Raw genomic sequence first — 18,054 nt, 5'->3', positions numbered from 1 at the left:
AGACTGTCTTTTTCTTTCTTTAACACTATTCTGTTTTTTGTCTTCAAGCCTAAAGAAATTACTTCTATAGGCAGTTTTAAGTGTGAATTCTTTTCCCTGACAGTCCTTTCAGATTGCCAGCGTAAGGAAATATTTCCCCAATCGGTAGTATGCCTAAGAGATTTTAATTTTCCAGGTCTTTGAATTCCAAAAGGAATGGAATCTTGGACCTCATTAATAGTAACAGTAAAGCTCTCTGTAGCTCTCATGAAGTGAGAGCGGATGTTCTCATTTTTTTCCAAATCTGCCGGTGTCCCTCCTACTCACTCTGGAAAGCATGATTGAACTTCCACCAGCAGAATACAAGTCTTTTGTTTTGTTCTGTTTTTCCAGTTTAAAATGTAAAAATGGTCCCTTAGTGGAGGGTTGCTCTTTTGTTTTTTATTGCATTTTTCTAGTTAATAGTATTATTGAACATCTTTTATATTTGAGACCTCTGTATTTCCTTTTGTGTGAACCGTTTTTTAATATCCTTTACCCATTTTTTTTTTTTACCTAATTGCTAGGTTATTCTTATGATTTGTAGGATCTCTTTAAATGAGCCAATTAACTCCTGTTTTGCTATGTCACAAGCAGTCCAGTTTATTTGCCTTTGAACTTCATGGGAATTTCAGATATACAGACTTTGACCTAGGCAGGTGAAATTATCAGTCTTTTCTTGAGGTTTTACATCTAACTTGGATATGCCTTTTCCCACTATAATAGAAACAAGAGTAACAAAGGAATTCAGTGATTTCTTACGGAGTGTCCATTTTTTTAAATATTTAGATTGTTGATATATTTGATTTTTTTTCTGTGTCTTACATTACTATGTAAGGTATAGATTCAACTCCACTTTTATTTCCAGAAGATTACCAGTAATCCCAATACCATTATTGAATATCCATACTCTCTCCATGGATTGAAATGCCAGCATATTAAATTCTGTTCTTTCTACAATTCAGAGGGCCTGGCATCTTGAAGATGATTTGAAAGAGCATGGATTTTGAAACTCAACAATCATGCATTCAAATTCTGTCTTTCCCACCAACTCTCTGAGCCTTGATTTCTTCCTTTGCTAAATGGGGATAATAATCCCTACTTCATGGAAAGCAGTTGTAAGAATGAAAAGATTATACACTAAGAAGGTCTGGCAAATTAAGAAGCTTTCTTTGCCACTATGCAGGCTAGTTCCCTTTCCCCTTAGAAGCAACTCACTCTTTCTTAACAGCAGTCTTTAACATAAACCTAGAATTCAAATAAAAATTGTTCTTATATTTAAATTGTTTGTTTTGAGGTCAAACATCCAGATTTCACATTCAGAAGTTCTCAAATCCTAACAGCTGGTTGGGTCATTTTCATGAGCTGCCTTGGGCTTCAAGTCTGAGCCACCAACTTAGTGTTTGCTCCTGGCTGTCCTGGGAAGAAGGAAGCTCCTCCTGAGAACATTTATCTGAATAAGCTGGTTTGAGAAAGACTAAGTTTCCATTGGAGAGGCAAGATTCATCCCTACCAAAAGTGGATTTTCTTTTCCTTGTTTCTTTCCCTTGGAAGGGGTAAGAAATGATGAGTGGAGCGTTTGTTTTCTTTCTTAAATGAGACTCCAGAGAGTTATTTACACTAAAACTTTCTAAAAAGACACCACAGCAGTCTCTTAGTGGCCGGTTAGCAAAGTTGTCTAGCGTATAATGCTGATGACACCAATGTCTGGGTTCCCTCCCTACAGAAGTTAAATTATGTCACTTTTCTTCATGACAGACTCAAATGCAAGAGTCCCACTCTCATCTTTGCCACAGGAAAGATCTGAACCTATTCTATCTGAGTTTATTAAATTCCTCCAATCATGGGTGATGCTGACAATTTCTACTCACCTCCAACCTCTGTTGTTGTTTCTTGAGGTAGGCAGAATCCTATGATGGCCCCCAAGATGCCCCCCCACCCCCAGGTACAAACCCTGCACAATTTCTTGGACTGTGAGTATGACTAGGGTGTGCTACATAGCACAGTTGACTTTAAGAAAGGAACATTATCTGGAGTGAACCTGATCTAATTAGGTGAGCCCTTCCTTTGAAGGTTCTTCCTGGAGCCAGAGATTGTCAGCATGAGGGGAATTGAGGGATTTGAAGTGAAGGAGAATCTGTTGTTGGCTTTGAAGATGGAGAAGGGGGTGTCAACAGAATCTGGTGGCTTGTGGGAGCTGAGAGCATCCAGCTGACAGTCAGCAAGAAAACAAGGATTCCACCATAACCTTGAGAGCTTGGAACATAGCCCTGTGTATGATTTTAGCCTTGTTAGATCCTGAGTGGAGAACCCAGCTATGCTGTGTCCAGATTTCTTACCTATAGAACTCTGATTATGTAAATGGGCATTGCTTTAATCTGTTAAACTGTGATACTGTGTTATGCACATTCCGGGTGATGCTGATGCTGCTGGCTTGGGGACCACATTTTGAGAACCTTTGGCCTATCTCATAAAGTCATTGTGAGGATTAAACAAGTGAGCATATGAAAGCGCTTAGAAATGCACTGGCCCACAACAGGTGCTGATACATATTGGCCAGTATCATCAGTTAGGATTGGATTCACTGTAACAGAAAACTCTACTTCAGGTGGTTAAACAGAAAGGAATTAGTATATGTCATTTAATAAGAGGTCCTAAGGGCATTCATTCAGTGCTGGCACCACTGTTCAAGAATGTCATGAAGTTCCCAAGCTTCCGCTGTCTTCTTTGTTCAGTTGTCTTTGTTGTGTGGCTTTCATCATCATAGATCCATAACAGCTGCTTTTCTTCCTGGAATCTTGTGTAAATTCCAGACAGGAAGAAAGAAGAGAAAAGAAGTACAGGATAAAGAGTGATGGAGCATGTCAGCCAAGTCACAGCCCCTTCCTTTTATTCTTATATATTTTTTAGAGAAATCACTTGATTTAAAAAAAAAAAATGTTTCGGGAAGCCCTCCAACAAACAACTTTCACTTGACCCTCAGTGGTTAGACCCAGGTCACGTGCTAACCCAATTACAAGGGAGAAGGGAAGGGAAGGATTTTAACCCTCTAGCTAGGATGGTGGAGAAAATCAAAGGTACAAGGAGTTTGTGATAATAGCTGTGGAGTTCCCATTGTGGCTCACTGAGCAAGAATTGGACTAGTATCCATGAGGATGCAGGTGCAATCCCTGGCCTTTCTCAGTAAGTTAAACTATCCATTTTTGCCATGAGCTGCAGTGTTGGCTGCAGATGAGGCTCAGACCTGGCATTGCTGTGGCTGTGGCTAGGCCAGCAGCTGCAGCTCCAATTTGACCTCGAGCCTGGGAACTTCCATGTGCCGGAGGTACAGCATTTAAAAAAAAAAGAAAAAAGAAAGAAAAAAAATCTACTGAATTTGTAAATGCTGCTTATATTATTAAAATACCTGTTTAGAAGTATTTACCTACAAGGTGTTTCTTGCAGTGTGTATGTGTTTTAATGTAGCTTCCCAAAGAGATCATATACTTCTTTAAAAAAGACTTATTCATATATTTTCATCTTGTTTCATTTATGTAAAGTTGGGGCACAAGGAGCACTAATTTAGGAGTTAACTTCTTCTGTCCAGAATTTTAGACTAGCATTAATAACTGGAGATTTTGGTTCCCTGACAGAAGAAACTGGATGAATATTTAAAGAAGAGAGGCAGGTCTGGATTTATTTCTTTTCTGTTTAAAACAATGAAGTTTGAACTCTGTGCCCCTCTGTTTTAACTATCAAAACAGAGCAGCAGTTGACAAATTTATTTGGGGTTGTCATAAAACCATGTTAAATGTTATTATGAATGGTTTCCTTAAATATAGATTTCTGACATCAAATGAGATGTGAACTATGGTAGTATATTTATTTGGTATGATGGGTTGAATTGTATTCCCCCAACATTCAAATATTTGTCTTATCCCTCAGTATGGCAGAATGTGACCCTTATTTGGAGACAGGGTCTTTAAAGTAGTAAAATGATAAAATGTTCACGTGCTGTCATTAGGATGGGCCCTAATCCAATATGACTGGTGTCTTTATAAAAAGAGGAAAGATGAATGTAGTGACACACAGAGGGAAGACAATGTGAAGAGACATAGGGAGCAGATGGAATCATGAGGTTGCAGGTTTGATCCCTGGCCTCACTCAGTGGGTTAAGGATCCAGCGTTGCCGTGAGCTGTGGTGTAGGTCGCAGATGCAGCTTGGATCCCCTGTTGCTGTGGCTCTGGTGTAGGCCCGCGGCTATAGCTCAGATTAGACCCCTAGCCTGGGAACCTCCATATGCTGCACAAACAGCCCTAGAAAAGGCAAAAAGACAAAAATAATAATAATAAAATATAAGGCCTCAAACAGATCTTTCCTCATGACCCTTAGAAGGAACCAACCCTGCTGATACTTTGGTTTTGGACTTTCTGACTTCGGAATTGTGTGAAAACACATTTCTGTTCTTTAAGCCACCCAGTGGTGGTGCTTTCTTACAACAGGCGTAGCAGAGTGATAACAGCAAGGAGTCTTTGATATTGTGCAAAAGTTTTCTCTCATTCCTCACATTCAAAGACCACCTCCTTCTTTCTCCATGCAAGAGTGCTGTTAGGCAGGAAAGGCTGAGCTGTGGCTGAAAATTTTCCCAAGTTTTCACATTGACAAAGTCTTTTCTACATATGTGGCCCCTCTGATGTCAGAAAGAATCTCTCAAGCTTTAGCTTAACCCAGAATATGAGCAAAAGTGTTGTGTGCAACTTTCATTGTGTCATGTTGCTTAAAAGGAAGTTGCTTGGTTACAAATACTTTTTCCCCTTTCCTACAGAGGGGGAAAGGTTTTAAAAGAGAAGATAGGAAAATCAGATGTGATCTCTAGAGCACTGTCTAGAAGTGATTCGGTTTTGCCCATGTGGAAAAGGACAGTGCTCTAGAGATCACAAAGCAGCAAGAAAAGCACAGGCCACTGGACAACGTTTTGGAGAAAACCTTCCAGAAGTTTCTGGCTAGCCTTTCAGCAGGACATTCACATGATAACTAAAGTTTCTATCCCAATTAAATTGCTGTTACTTATTCTTTGGAGTTCTAATCATATAAACAACCTAATATATTTTTTTAAAAAAAGGAATAAAGTGCTATTAACCGAGGAGGTGGCCAAAGTTTATATACATGTATCTAGATTATCTCGAAAGTCTCTTAACTGATTTTATGGCTTTGGGTCTTGCCCCTATCCAACACATTCTCCACAGTCTGACTATAAAGTAATCTTGCTAAGATATAAATCTGGTTTTGCTACCTTCTCATTTAAAAACTCTGCCTAGAGTTGTACTGTCCAATATGGTGGCCACTAGCTGTATGAAGATAATACAATCTTAATAAATGTTCAAAGAGATAAACTCAACAGTACTAGCCACATTTCAAGTTTTCAATAGCCACAGGTAGCCAGTAACTACTATGGTGTACAGCACAGACATAGCACATTGCTACCATTACACAAAGTTCTTTTGGACGGGGCTACAGGATGCATGTCTAAGTGCCTCACATGACCTATAAGGCTCCTTCTCTCCAGACTTACCTGCTGTTGCTATACACTTTAGCAAAGGTCACCAGGCTATTGCTCAGACCTGCATCTGTTTACAATCCCATTACCTGGGAATTCTCTCTCCACCTTGTCCATCTGGAAAACAAGAATCCATTTTTTAAATGTTACCTCTACAGATACATACTCAAAAAACCAGAAGAATAAAATGTGATTCAAGACTTATTTCTGAACATACCTTCTCTTTTATCTACGATCCCTGCAAAGAATAGCTGGTCTAGCAGGTTCTTCAATTAATATTTTTTTTAAATCACAACTTAACAAAAAACTCGATTAAAAAATGGAAAAAGAACTTGAATAAATATTTCTCTAAAAAAGATATACAAAAGGCTGATAAGCACAGGAAAAGATGCCTGATATCACTAATCATTAGGCATAGGCAAATCAAACCCTCAGTGATCCCACCTTAGTCCCATTAGAATGGCTACTATCAAAAAACTCAGAAGGTAACAAGTGTGGGCATGGAGGAAGAGAAATTGGAATCCCTGCATACTGTTGGTAAAATTACAAAATGGAGCAGCCACTGAGGAAAACAGTATGGAGGTATTCTCAAAAATTTTTACATAGATTATGTAATTCCATTTCTGGAATTGAGGCAGGATCTTGTAGAAATATTTGTACATCCATGTGCAGTAGCAGCATTATTCACAATAGCTAAAAGGTGGAAGCAATCTAAGTACCCACGGATGAAAACATGGATACACAAAATGTGGTATATACATAACCATGGAATCATATTCAGCCTTAAAAAGTAAAGAAATTCTGACACATGCCACAAAGTGGATGAAACTTGATGGTTTATTTATCCTCAACCATATCTTCAAACATCCCTAATTCTTAAAATATACAATGGTGTTGCTTTTCTAAGGACAAGACCATATATATACATAAATATGTATGAGAAGATCCATATAAAAAGATACTTCTGCTTATAGAAATCAGTCTGGAGGGAGCTGCGAGGAAGATGCTATTCTACAGGTAAAACAGCCAATAATTAAGAAGAAAACCCACCTAGGGAGATCTGCCGAGCAAGAAACATATTCATCTCCCAGGGAATCAGTGCTGTCCCTGGGAGCATGCGTGTGACTAGCAGAACGCTAGACAGTCTCTAGTCGGAGTGAAGGAGTTGAGTGCAGTAGCCAGGACGCAGAAAAATTTTGTTTCATTAAATAACTAATACTTTTTTTTTTTTCTAACAGGAAAAAACCCTAGAATTCTATCTCTGAGCTCCTGGCAAGCGTCAGAAAATCCTTACATGGATTTTGGTTTTGCTGAAGAAAAAGCTGCTTAAACAGAAAATTATTGCTGAGTTCCTCAGACTGGAGAAGGATGAAGTGAGACTCTCTTCTTCTCCTCATTCCTTCTATTATCCAACGTTTTGGACTCAGGACCCTGCTGGTAAATTTCATTCGGAGAACCCGCACACACAACCTCCACACACAACTTAAGTGCTGGTTAGGCCCCACTGCCGCTTCTAGGCAGCTAGGCAATGTCAGAAGAATGGCTTTTGCCCAGAAGAATCAAAAGGGAGATGCACCTCTTGGATCTGACAAGTAGCCCAATGGTTATTGTCACTCTCAGCACAGCGACATCATCTGGGTCATTTAAAAGCTCTCGGGGTGGTTCCAAGGTGAAGGCAGGCTATGGAGATGCACTGCTCTCGTCTGACCACTCACACCTCCCCGACCCCTTACCATTACACACCACATATTTACGGGATGCCCAGAATCATCAAACCGTGCAACCCAGCAGTCACGACATTTCTGCCTTCCGTTTAACGGGTTTTCACACGGTTTTATTACCCAGAGCTCTCCAGAACCCGTAGCGCAAGAGCCTGAACCCCTCACAACCGCACCCGTAAACAGCGACTTACTGCGGTCCACACAGCCAGGCTGCTTCCGGGAGGACCTCATCTAGTGGCGGGTGTGCAGGCCTGTGCCACCTGCTCCTGGGACTCCTTTCGGCTCCGAAAGCCGCGCAGGTTGCTTTCGGGTCCGGAAGCGAAGCGCCAGAGCTCATCGGCCTTCATCCCCGCCCGCCCCTGCTCCTGATTTTTGCAACCTGCTTCTTCTGAGCAAGAATGTGCGCCAAGGGGACCAACTCTAGTCCCAGACTTAAGTTTCTTGACATTTGCCCAAGTCCCACCTTTGTCAGCTTGGCGACTCCGAAGCCTGGTCCTTCTCGAGCCCCCCGGAAGCACCAGGAGGTCCTGCTTGGGTACAGCATTCGGGGGTATTATTGATCCCCGCGATCCCGGAGGCGCACTGCCAAGGAACCGCGACCTCGAACACTCAGGCCTCTGGGGTCGAATAAAAGGACGCGGTGATTTACCTCCACTGCCCTTATTTCTAGGTCCGCTCTAGGAACTTGGGAGGTTTCTGCTTCTCTGTGGTTATTTCTAGCTGTTACAACTTTACCTCCCTTTAATCTCTCTTCAGTGCTGCTTTCTAAATGAACTGGGAAGGGTTCAGGTTTGACAGCGATATTTTGGGGGGAAATTTCAAAAGTACATCTACAAAGATAAAACAGTACAAAGCCTTTGATGAGGCGCATATCTCACAGCTTCAGCAATGATCAACTCAGGGCAATCTTACTAGTCACAACCCAACCCTCCTTCCTGCCAGCGCGTTGTTTGAAGTAAATCTCAGACACACATCATTGATAAATTTAACACAGCCTAGACTAAGATGCGACGAGTTAGGCACTTGCCTCGGGCACATATGTAGGAGGCTGCCGGGAAAATTAGCAGTAGAGACAAATAAAATTTTAAAGCAATATTTTTTAAAGATAAAAACGTATGCAAAAAATCCATAATGAGTACAAGATCAAAAATTTAAATAGAGAATCAGTAATAGATATTTTTCCCATTGCCTAGCTCCTATATGACTGACAGGAGAGTAAAACTTAAGTATCTCTAAAAGATAAGGACACTTCTGAAAAACAATTACAATAACATCATCGCATCTAAAAATAATAACAGAAATAAGATCATCAAGTAGCCAGTCATTGTTCACCTTTTGCCAGTTTTACACATTTTTAAATGTATTCTATAATTTATAATAAAAATCATATATATAAGCTATGTATATATATACTTTTAAAAAACAATTCTTTGGACATACATGTCTCAAAAATTTTTTTTAATCTACAGTTTCTCTCTTTCTCCTTTTCTTGTATTTGTAGAAGAAATCTGAGATTTTTCACAGACTGAATTTTGTTTCCCAGAGATTTTTAAGAATGCACACATCAGAATACTCCACTCACTGACTCACTTGTTCAATCCAGTGTAGGGGAGGAAAAGTTCTCTTTCCCTCTACCCTTCTAAGTTCTCAGCTAGGGCTGCTGTAATAAAAGCAAATTAAGAGGAGGAAAATATACAAAATATACAAAATTTTGATATGATATTTATATAATTTTATAAGATATGGGAGCCCTCCTAAGGAAATGAAGACCCAAGGATGCAAATCGTTGCTTTGATATACTCTTATTTAACTGGAATCTTTTGGCATTTATTTCCCACGATTTATCTTTATCACAACCGCAGCAGACAATGTGGATAACTAAGCAACATTCTTAGGGGCAGAAAACAGAATCTACACTAATTAGCTAAATGAAAAGGGATTTCTTAAGAGTTCACAGAGTTTCTGGAAGGGCAGAACAAAGCGTGGATTCATGAAAGTGCTTAGTAGAAATCTTACTGCTACCACTTCAGGTTCCAGAAAACCTTAGATACACATAAACTGAAACACCAGCGCATCCACGCATGTGTGAAAGGATTTCAATCTAAAACAGAACTGTGGATATGAAATGGAAAGTCTCATACATGCACCCTCAGAAGAATGTCTTCCCTTAAGTGCCTAATTTACAGAAGATGGAGACTTATCTCCTGTTCAATGAATATCCACTAAAGATCCCTCCCCATCCTCAAGCGAAAGAACTTAACGCTTGGACTGTGGCTGGACTTCCTCCTCTTTGCACTCCTTGCCCACAAATATAGCCATCCCAAGCCTTCAACAGACTCACATGGGGCTTGCTGCATCATGCCTTTCCTGAATTGCAATTCCTCTGCTATTCCCAAACAAACTCGATTTCTGGTCATTTGAACTTGCCTCAATTTATCTCTTTAGTTAAACTAACAAATGCCAGAAGAGCTATCCAGGCTTCAAGTCGCAATATTAACTTCTCCAAGTTTCACACATCCACTCAGCAAAAGCTATGTGACACAAGGACTCCTAGTGACAAAGAGGTCTGAGAAGTTTAACTGTACTGCTGCAGGATCCAGTGTACAGGAGGCACACTACAACGGGGTTGTAGATTGAGCCAATCTACATATACTCCTGGTCACAATTGTTATCTGGTATCCATTTCACCCTTTTTCTGTCTGAGTATAACTCTAATTTTGATCAGATATCCACTACTCACGCATGAAACTAAATAACTCAGGAGATTCTACCTCCATTTTAAGTTCTGGGAGCAATTCATGATTAGTCTAAGATGAAAATGTAAATGTGTGACAAGTTAACATATTTAAGTTTAAAACAATGAGTAAAGGTATTCCCCTGCTGGCTCTTATCAGTTCAGAGGTGGGCAAGGAACCTAAAACGTCATAATCAAACTTTCATAATTGAGAAGAGATTATGATTTCCTTTCGAACCGCGAACAAAGAGTACTGTCTCAGGTGCTTCAGACCGCAATTTAGTACACAACACCTTCCAGGTAGCTGTGAAACAGCACGGGCTAAAGCCAACGAACTAGGCAGAACTTAAAAGCTCTGTCTTATTCTTTCACGTTGCTGGTGATTCTCCCAGTGTAGCAAGGAGTTAAGGTGCCTTTTAGTAATACTACAGCAAATCAAAAGTGGCCCGTACGGGGATCGAACCCGCGACCTTGGCGTTATTAGCACCACGCTCTAACCAACTGAGCTAACCGGCCCACACACGAACGGTAGGTCTTCCTTAATATATTTAAAAGCATTGACTTCATGGACTCTCCTTACTGAAAATACGGAAATTTTGTCATCCTTATTCCCACGGGGCCTACTTTCATTAAAGGGAAAAGAAGCCTTCATCTTTGTCAAAAGTGAATCTTGCCTTTCAGAAGAAACTTAGTTTTCTTGAACGCACCTATTTCTTCCGGAAAGACACTCGCGTTCAGGAATGGGCTTCTTTCTCCCCAGGAAGCCGGAAGACCTTGAGATCCAGGAGGACAGATGGGGAAACTGACACAATGAGCACCCAACAGGTCTTGAAGGACTTTAGTCTAAACCGTGGAAACTTGAATTTGCCCTCAAAACATAGCAGTGATGGATTCAGGACATCCTATCCCAAGGTATAACACCTTGGCATATTGAATATTTTAAACGGAAGAAATTTGAGAAAATGATGTAAGCTGGAAGGCCACTCTGACTTTCCCCACCCTCACCATTCTTCATTAAAACGGTAAAAAAAAAAAAAAATGCCCTTTCTTGTATACCAGGAGGAAGACATTTTTATCACCAGATCAAGGAACTGGGTGTGACTGTACTGGTCGAGAAATCTGTACAAACAAAACTTGTTAAACGAACTCTTTTCTCCTAGTCACTTCTTCACCATTTACTACCCATAGCTGAGACCCTTTTGTCCTGTCACTTCATGCATTTATTGTTTCTTTGTCTACAAGATAAAAATCTACCTGCTCTGGTCATTTTTCTTTGTTCTTTGTAGATGAAGAATCCCATCTACATGTGAAAATCCAATAAAATTTCTATGTTTTTCTCTCATTAATCTGTCTCTGTAAGTTCAGGTTTAAGACCCAACCAGGGGCCTTAGGAGAGTCAAGGAAAACTTTTTCCTCTCCCACAGAAGTAATTTACCTATCTGATTTCTGGGTTTTAAAAATGGCTCTTAAAATAGGAGTGTTTCTTCTAAATGGACAGGAGATCACTAAGTTACTATTTGTCAGGCATTTTGCTAGATAACTTGGTAAACATTATGATTTTAATTCTCATTATTACACTATGCACTAGAAATTAACATCTCCGTTTTACCAATGAAGAAACTGAGATTCAGAGAGAGTCAACACTTTCATACATATTTCCAATATATCTGTAAAGAAGCTGTTCATCCCTTCTTGGAACCAGTGCAAATTCTACTCATATTATTTTGTAACAAGTAGGAAAACCAATTGTAACGAAAATGGAGTTGAAACATTTGAGAGTAAGTGAGGACTTTGATATATTTGGCATCTTGGGCACTATAATAAAGGATGAGATGGAGAAAGGGTCTCCCAAGCTGAAAACCCTTTGAGAATGATAAGAAGGAGTGGTTGGAAAAACAAGAGCAGCATTTTTACAGAACAAACTAATTTAAAGAAATCCATCCATCCTTCCATCCGTCCATCCCTGAGAAAAATTAAAACTTCCTTCCACAAGGAAATAATAGAAATGTAATATTAGTTATATATATATATAACTTTGATATATATATGATATATATATATATATATAAAACTTTGATAATGAGACTGAGGTAGGATAAAACTCAAGGTGAAAAACTCTGAAATGAACTCAGAGAGTGGTAATGAACAAAACTGCATGAACAAATGAGGAACTAGATCTGAGGAGAAAAAAAAAAAAACAGCTTGTTCTTTGAAAAGAACAAAATGAATTTGGGAATGAATGTGATGTGAGAATAAAATGGTCATGCTCTATAAGGTTGATCCCAGAATTGCTATGCTACCGTGAGGGGATTAGGGCATCAGTTTACTCCGCTAAGTAAGGTTCCAGAACCTGCAAAGAGTTTGAGGGAAATGTGATTGTTCTACAAATCTCAGATTCTTTTCTCTGAATAATTTGTACGCCAGAGGAAAGAACACTAATATGCTAGGAATAGGTTTCCATTTCGGAGGCAAAAAACGTACTGACTGACTTGGCCCGTACGGGGATCGAACCCGCGACCTTGGCGTTATTAGCACCACGCTCTAACCAACTGAGCTAACCGGCCAGAACCTGTAAAACTTTTTTTCAGATTGTAGGCAATAATTAAACAGCATCGCCTTAAAATTTTTGCTGGGAAGGAGTTACTTCCATTCTTCTCTTTCTTCTTCATTAGCCTGGGGAAATGGAGTAGGAGAGAGGAAACAGCTCCTTATTCTGCTTCAAGGAAGTATCTTTCTTCCGGAAAAACTTAATCTTTCTCAAACCTCCAATTCTGACTGAAGAAGATTCAGCCCAATGTCCCCAACCAAGATTTCCTGAGACCTCGACAGGTAGATCACGGAACCGACCACAGAGCGGCCACAGGCCTCGAAGGATTCAGCTCCCGCGCTCCGGATCCAGATTCCCATCTTCGAGACCATTCCAGGCATGTCAGCTTCTCTCGAAAGCCTCGAGATCTGGAAACCTGCACCCCGACGTCGCCTAGGCTCGGGTGGTTCTGCTGCCTCCAAAACCCTGGATCAGAGTCCGTGCGTCCCAGGCCTCAGCCTCCGCATGCGGAAAAGTCACGGTCTTGGTGCTGCAGAGCTAATCATTGAACGCTTGGTGGAGCCCTAGTGAGGGGCCGGGATCGGCGGGAGAGAAAGATAAGGGATGGCTTCTTAAGAGCCTCTGACCCTATACCTGGGCAGAACCAATCAAAGACAAGGGATATCGAAGCCAAGGCGTGTTCTGAGTCAGGTCCATTACCTGGACTGCAGAGCAACTTTGGGCTCTGAGAGACCCGGGGGAGTCGAGGTCCACATCCGGCACCTCAATGGAAAGAGGCGGGAAAACTTCGTGAGGCATAACAACGAGGTACACCCTTTCCAGTTCCGGCCTGATCTACCTGCGGGCAGGTGTCAACCCAAGGAGGGGCCGGCCAGTAGAGAAGCTAATTCCTGAGTCACCCTCTACATTCTTTGTTGGGTTCTTCTTCCCTCCCTCCCACCACGACTTTCTGTTAAGGATAGTATTTTCAGAAGTCATTTGACCCGGGTATATCTAAAAAGCCCTCTTTATAATCTCTCCCTCCATTTATAAGTACATGTGTGCGTATATATCTATATGCATTACATAGTTTCCTTTGGATATGCCCTGCTAGTATATAAAGTGTTTGGTACCCGGTATTCACTTTTTCCCCCCTAGAAATGAGAATCATATCCGTTGACTAGCTAAATTTGCCATTTATTCTCTAACTTTCCATTTCAATCCTTTGCTTTTAATATCATAAATATCAATGATTCTTTGGTCCTTTATCACCTTTCACTAACTTTATAATATTTTGAATCAGGTGTCTTTATTTGTTTTGGTCTGTGCTGAAAATTCCGAACGTTTGTAGAGCAGAACCTCATTGTAGTATCTATCATTCTTGTTTTACAAGGGTACTTGCTATGGTTAAGTGATTCTTGAAAACCTGGGCTACATTCAGACTTACCTTGATAGTAGGCCGCACCCACTTGCTTTTGTCATAGGTTGTTCCCCAGGAAGTAGACACTGAGATGGAGATTTGTGAACGGGGTGGGGGGGGTGGCATTCTTAGAATTAACAGCAATGAGAGGGTGAAAGAAGCAGAATTGGGAAGAGTCAGAAATTGAACTTCATGTTATAACAGAGGCCTCACCTGACCCCTCTGCAATATCTGAACCTGAAATGGCCCTTTACATATGTTCTGAATTGAGGCTGGAGTTGAACCACACCCAGGGGCAAGTGTAACTTTGTAAAGAGCATGTGCCTCTTTTCTCTTGAGGACAGTGACCAGAGACCAAACCAGTTTTAAGCCATCAGCAATCTACATTTCTAAAGTTAAGAAATAAGTGCTGATATCCTGGAGGGTGATTTGACAGATGCAACCCAGTGCTTTTAGCAATCATGTATCAAACATGCCCAAATTTTTAACCAGTAACCTCTCCTTCAACACACTAACAAAGAAGAGAGCAGGTATGGTTATAACAAAATGATGGTTAATAGAAAGTCATTTCATTTTTTTCTTTTAAGGGTTCAACAAAGGTCTCTGATCCTCCCCCGCTTGCCAGATTTATAGTCTAGTGGATCCAGTGGTGTCCAGGCTAGAACAATTTCTTAAGAGAAGATAGCTATCTTAATCCACTCCTGGTATTTATTCTTCCAAAAGAACATTTTTCTTGGTTTTTTTTTTTGTATTATAGTTGATTTACAATGTTGTGTCAATTTCTGCTGTATAGCAAAGTGACCCAGTTATACATGTATATACATTCTTTTTCTCACATTACCCTCCATCACATTCCATCACAAGTGATTAGATATAGTTCCATGTGCTATACAGCAGGATCTCATTGCTTATCCACTCCAAATGCAATAGTTTGCAATTACTAACCCCAAACTCCCAGTCCATCCCATTCCCTCTCCCTCCCCCTTGGCAACCACAAGTCTGTTCTCCAGGTCCATGAGTTTGTTTCTTTTCTGTGGATAGGTCCATTTGTGCCATATATTTGATTTCAGATATAAGCTGTATCCTATGGTATTTGTCTTTTTCTGACTTACTTCAGTTAGTATAAGAGTCTCTAGTTCCATCCATGTTGCTGCAAATGGCATTATTTTGTTCTTTTTTATGGCTGAGTAGTATTCCATTGTGTATGTATACCACATCTTCTTAATCCATTCATCTGTCGATGGACATTTAGGTTGTTCCCATGTCTTGGCTATCGTGAATAGTGCTGCAATGAACATGGGATACGTGTGTATTTTTCAATGAAAATTTTGTCCAGATATATGCTCAGTAGTGGGCTTGCTGGATCATAGGATAATTCTATATTTAGTTTTCTATAGCAGCCGTATCAATTTACATTCCCACCAACAGTGTAGGAAGGCTCCCTTTTCTCCATACCCTCTGCAGCATTTGTTATTTGTAGACTTATTAATGATGGCCATTCTGACTGGTGTGAAGTGGTTCCCCATTATAGTTTTGATTTGCATTTCCCTAATAATTAGTAATGTTGAGCATTTTTTCGTGTACCTGTTGGCCATCTGTATATCTTCTTTGGAGAAATGTCTATTCAGGCCTTCTGCCCTTTTTCAGTTGGGTTTTTTTGCTGTTGAGTTGTTTGTATATTTTGGAGATTAAGCCCCTGTCTGTTGCATCATTTCAACTATTTTCTCCCATTCTTTTGGTTGTCTTTTTTTTTTTTTTTTTTATGGATTCCTTCTCTGTGCAAAATAGGTTCCACTGGTTTATTTTTGTTTTTATTTCTATCGCTTTGGGAGACTGACTTAAGAAAACATTTGTACAGTTGATGTCAGAGAATGTTTTGCCTATGTTCTCTTCTAGGAGTTTTATGGTGTCTTATGTCCAAGTCTTTAAGCCATTTTGAGTTTCTTTGTGCCTGGTGTGAGAGTGTGTTCTAGTTTCACTGATTTACATGCAGCTGTCCAGTTTTGCTCAGCACCAATTCCTGAAGAGACTTTTTCCCATTGTACATTCTTGCCTCCTTTGACAAAGATTTATTGAACAGAGGAGTCCAAAAGAACATTTTTTGGTTTTGATTGAGACAAATTTTCTTTTTTTTTTTTTTTTTTTAACTATTAATCACCCAAAGAACCAGTTACTGTAAACTCATTGCAAGAGATGTGTGAAATTATTTTCAAATATTGTGTAACTGAGAGAGTAGGCATATCGGGCTCCGTGGCTTAGCTGGTTAAAGCGCCTGTCTAGTAAACAGGAGATCCTGGGTTCGAATCCCAGCGGGGCCTGTAGCCTATACCTTGCATTTAAATTTTAAGATCTAACATGACAGATGTACCCCACAAGGTGAGTTTAAACGAACCTGAACTGATCTTCCAATACTCAGGATTTAAGCTGTTTACAGGAGGTAAGCAGGATTACCTGAGGTTTGTCCAGCTGTTTGGAATGAAGTGAGGGAAATTCAGCTTTAGGCTCTTACCTTTTAAGATAGCCTTTATATTTGCCTGATTACTGAGAGATTTAATTGTTCTTGCAATATATTTACCACTCAGAATGGAGTTGGCACTCAATTTTTTATTTTTATTTTTTACAATGGAGCAGTAAATGACGAATGGCTTTTCTAATTTCAAGGTAATTTGAAAGTATTTATCAATTATCTCGGAGAAACAATGGATAGTTCACTGAATGCAGAAACTCATGGTCAGTGGTGATGAGTTTAAATCTTCTGCTGCTGAATCATTCTTGGTACTTACCACTTCTACTAAACCTGACGTTTTCTCTTGCATTTTTGCTCTTAGCCCTATTCTAAAGGGGGGAGGGAGAGAAAGAGCTAAAAAAACTAATTGAACTTTGAGTACTGAAAAAGGTGCTTCTACTTTTTAAGTGACTCTGGACTCTAGGACATCACTGAAATTTTTGAAAAGGGAGAAGATGATGTCATCTTAAAAGAAGAATGGTTAGCAACAAAACATATAAAGCATCTAAAAAGAATTTAGAGGCAAATGAAAAAGCATTTTGAGACTGGAAGTCTCAGACTCTTTTCTGGACAGATTTTTACATAAAGGTTCTGAAAATGACATCAAATCCTAAAAACATAAGTCTTTCTATTTTACCTGCTCTCTTTCATTTGGCATTCTAAGATGTAATCTGAAAAAAAAAAAATCGGTCAGATTCTGCAAATGCCCATTCCTCAGTGCTTAGTAATGTGCACAGATTTCAATAGGCAATGATTGCATCATAAGTAGCTTCTTGCTTCTCACTGTCATGGCTCAAAAGATTAATAACTCCTTTGCTGAGCATCTAGGAATGCAAATACATCAAAAGACTGACATTTTAAGGAAAACTTTTAAAATAGAATTGAATCTAATCAGTGATAGCCTATACCTCCAGAAGTGTTGAGTACTAAGTAGGACTAAATGAAAAGATTGTTTCTCTATAAGACAGTTTTAAACAAATCATGGACATTCACAATTGCATCTTTGTTAAAGGGTCTTCTCTTTAATTGAAATACCATTACTTCCTTGACCTAAATTATTCTTCATTCAAAATTCGTCCCCCATTAAAAGTTCTCTGGCTTGGAATCCTCAAATGAACAGGATTTTGTGCTCTTGATGTAGGTCTGACATTGTCCTAGGCCAGCTGTGTGGTTCTTCTTCAATTCCAGGTATTCGTTCCCCCATCTTGGGCACTGGGTAAACTTTGGTGAACTGATTTGAATGGAATGACCCTTAAAAAGGTGAAAAGTAAGGCATGGTAATGATGGAAAATGTTGGAGAAAGAGAAATGATTAGGAAGTGTTTCCACTTGATGCCCAAGCAGGGAACTTTAGGTGTGCGAAGTGAATATGTTAACAATACACTATGGAAAACTACTTCCAAACATTGTTACTCTGCAGACTCAACAAGATCTGGATTCAACTGTCCTTGTTTCCTGTTATCATTCTTTCATCTCTGGGTCTACAATTCCACACAAGCAACATCTTAGGCATCTTGAACATCCACAGATTGTTGAGCTTAAAGTTCTCTGAGTCTCGTACCCCAACTACGATAAAACATAGAAAGATTGAA

At 39.8% G+C, this 18,054-nt stretch overlaps 1 long non-coding RNA gene and 3 other non-coding genes across 4 annotated transcripts; 1 reads left to right on the top strand and 3 right to left on the bottom strand.

The window, feature by feature from the left end:
* Positions 1-595: 595 nt before the first annotated feature.
* Positions 596-7,910, bottom strand: LOC102160564 (uncharacterized). The gene is made up of 3 exons (XR_304333.4): positions 7,740-7,910; positions 5,571-5,672; positions 596-2,815 (listed from the first exon to the last, which is right to left on the bottom strand). It is a non-coding gene; the product is annotated as an uncharacterized LOC102160564 (long non-coding RNA).
* A 2,542-nt stretch (positions 7,911-10,452) lies between these two features.
* Positions 10,453-10,526, bottom strand: TRNAI-AAU (transfer RNA isoleucine (anticodon AAU)). The gene has a single exon. It is a non-coding gene; the product is annotated as a tRNA-Ile (tRNA).
* Positions 10,527-12,500: 1,974 nt separating this feature from the next.
* Positions 12,501-12,574, bottom strand: TRNAI-AAU (transfer RNA isoleucine (anticodon AAU)). Its single transcript has one exon. It is a non-coding gene; the product is annotated as a tRNA-Ile (tRNA).
* A 3,627-nt stretch (positions 12,575-16,201) lies between these two features.
* Positions 16,202-16,275, top strand: TRNAT-AGU (transfer RNA threonine (anticodon AGU)). The gene has a single exon. It is a non-coding gene; the product is annotated as a tRNA-Thr (tRNA).
* The last annotated feature ends 1,779 nt before the right edge of the window (positions 16,276-18,054 follow it).

Source organism: Sus scrofa, chromosome 7, assembly GCF_054392235.1.
Source record: "Sus scrofa isolate SSC_HxYL_T2T_F1_AM1 chromosome 7, Sscrofa_HxYL_maternal_Yorkshire_Landrace_v2.0, whole genome shotgun sequence".
NCBI classification, from domain to species: domain Eukaryota; kingdom Metazoa; phylum Chordata; class Mammalia; order Artiodactyla; family Suidae; genus Sus; species Sus scrofa.
This window is presented reverse-complemented; position numbering and strand designations above follow the sequence as displayed.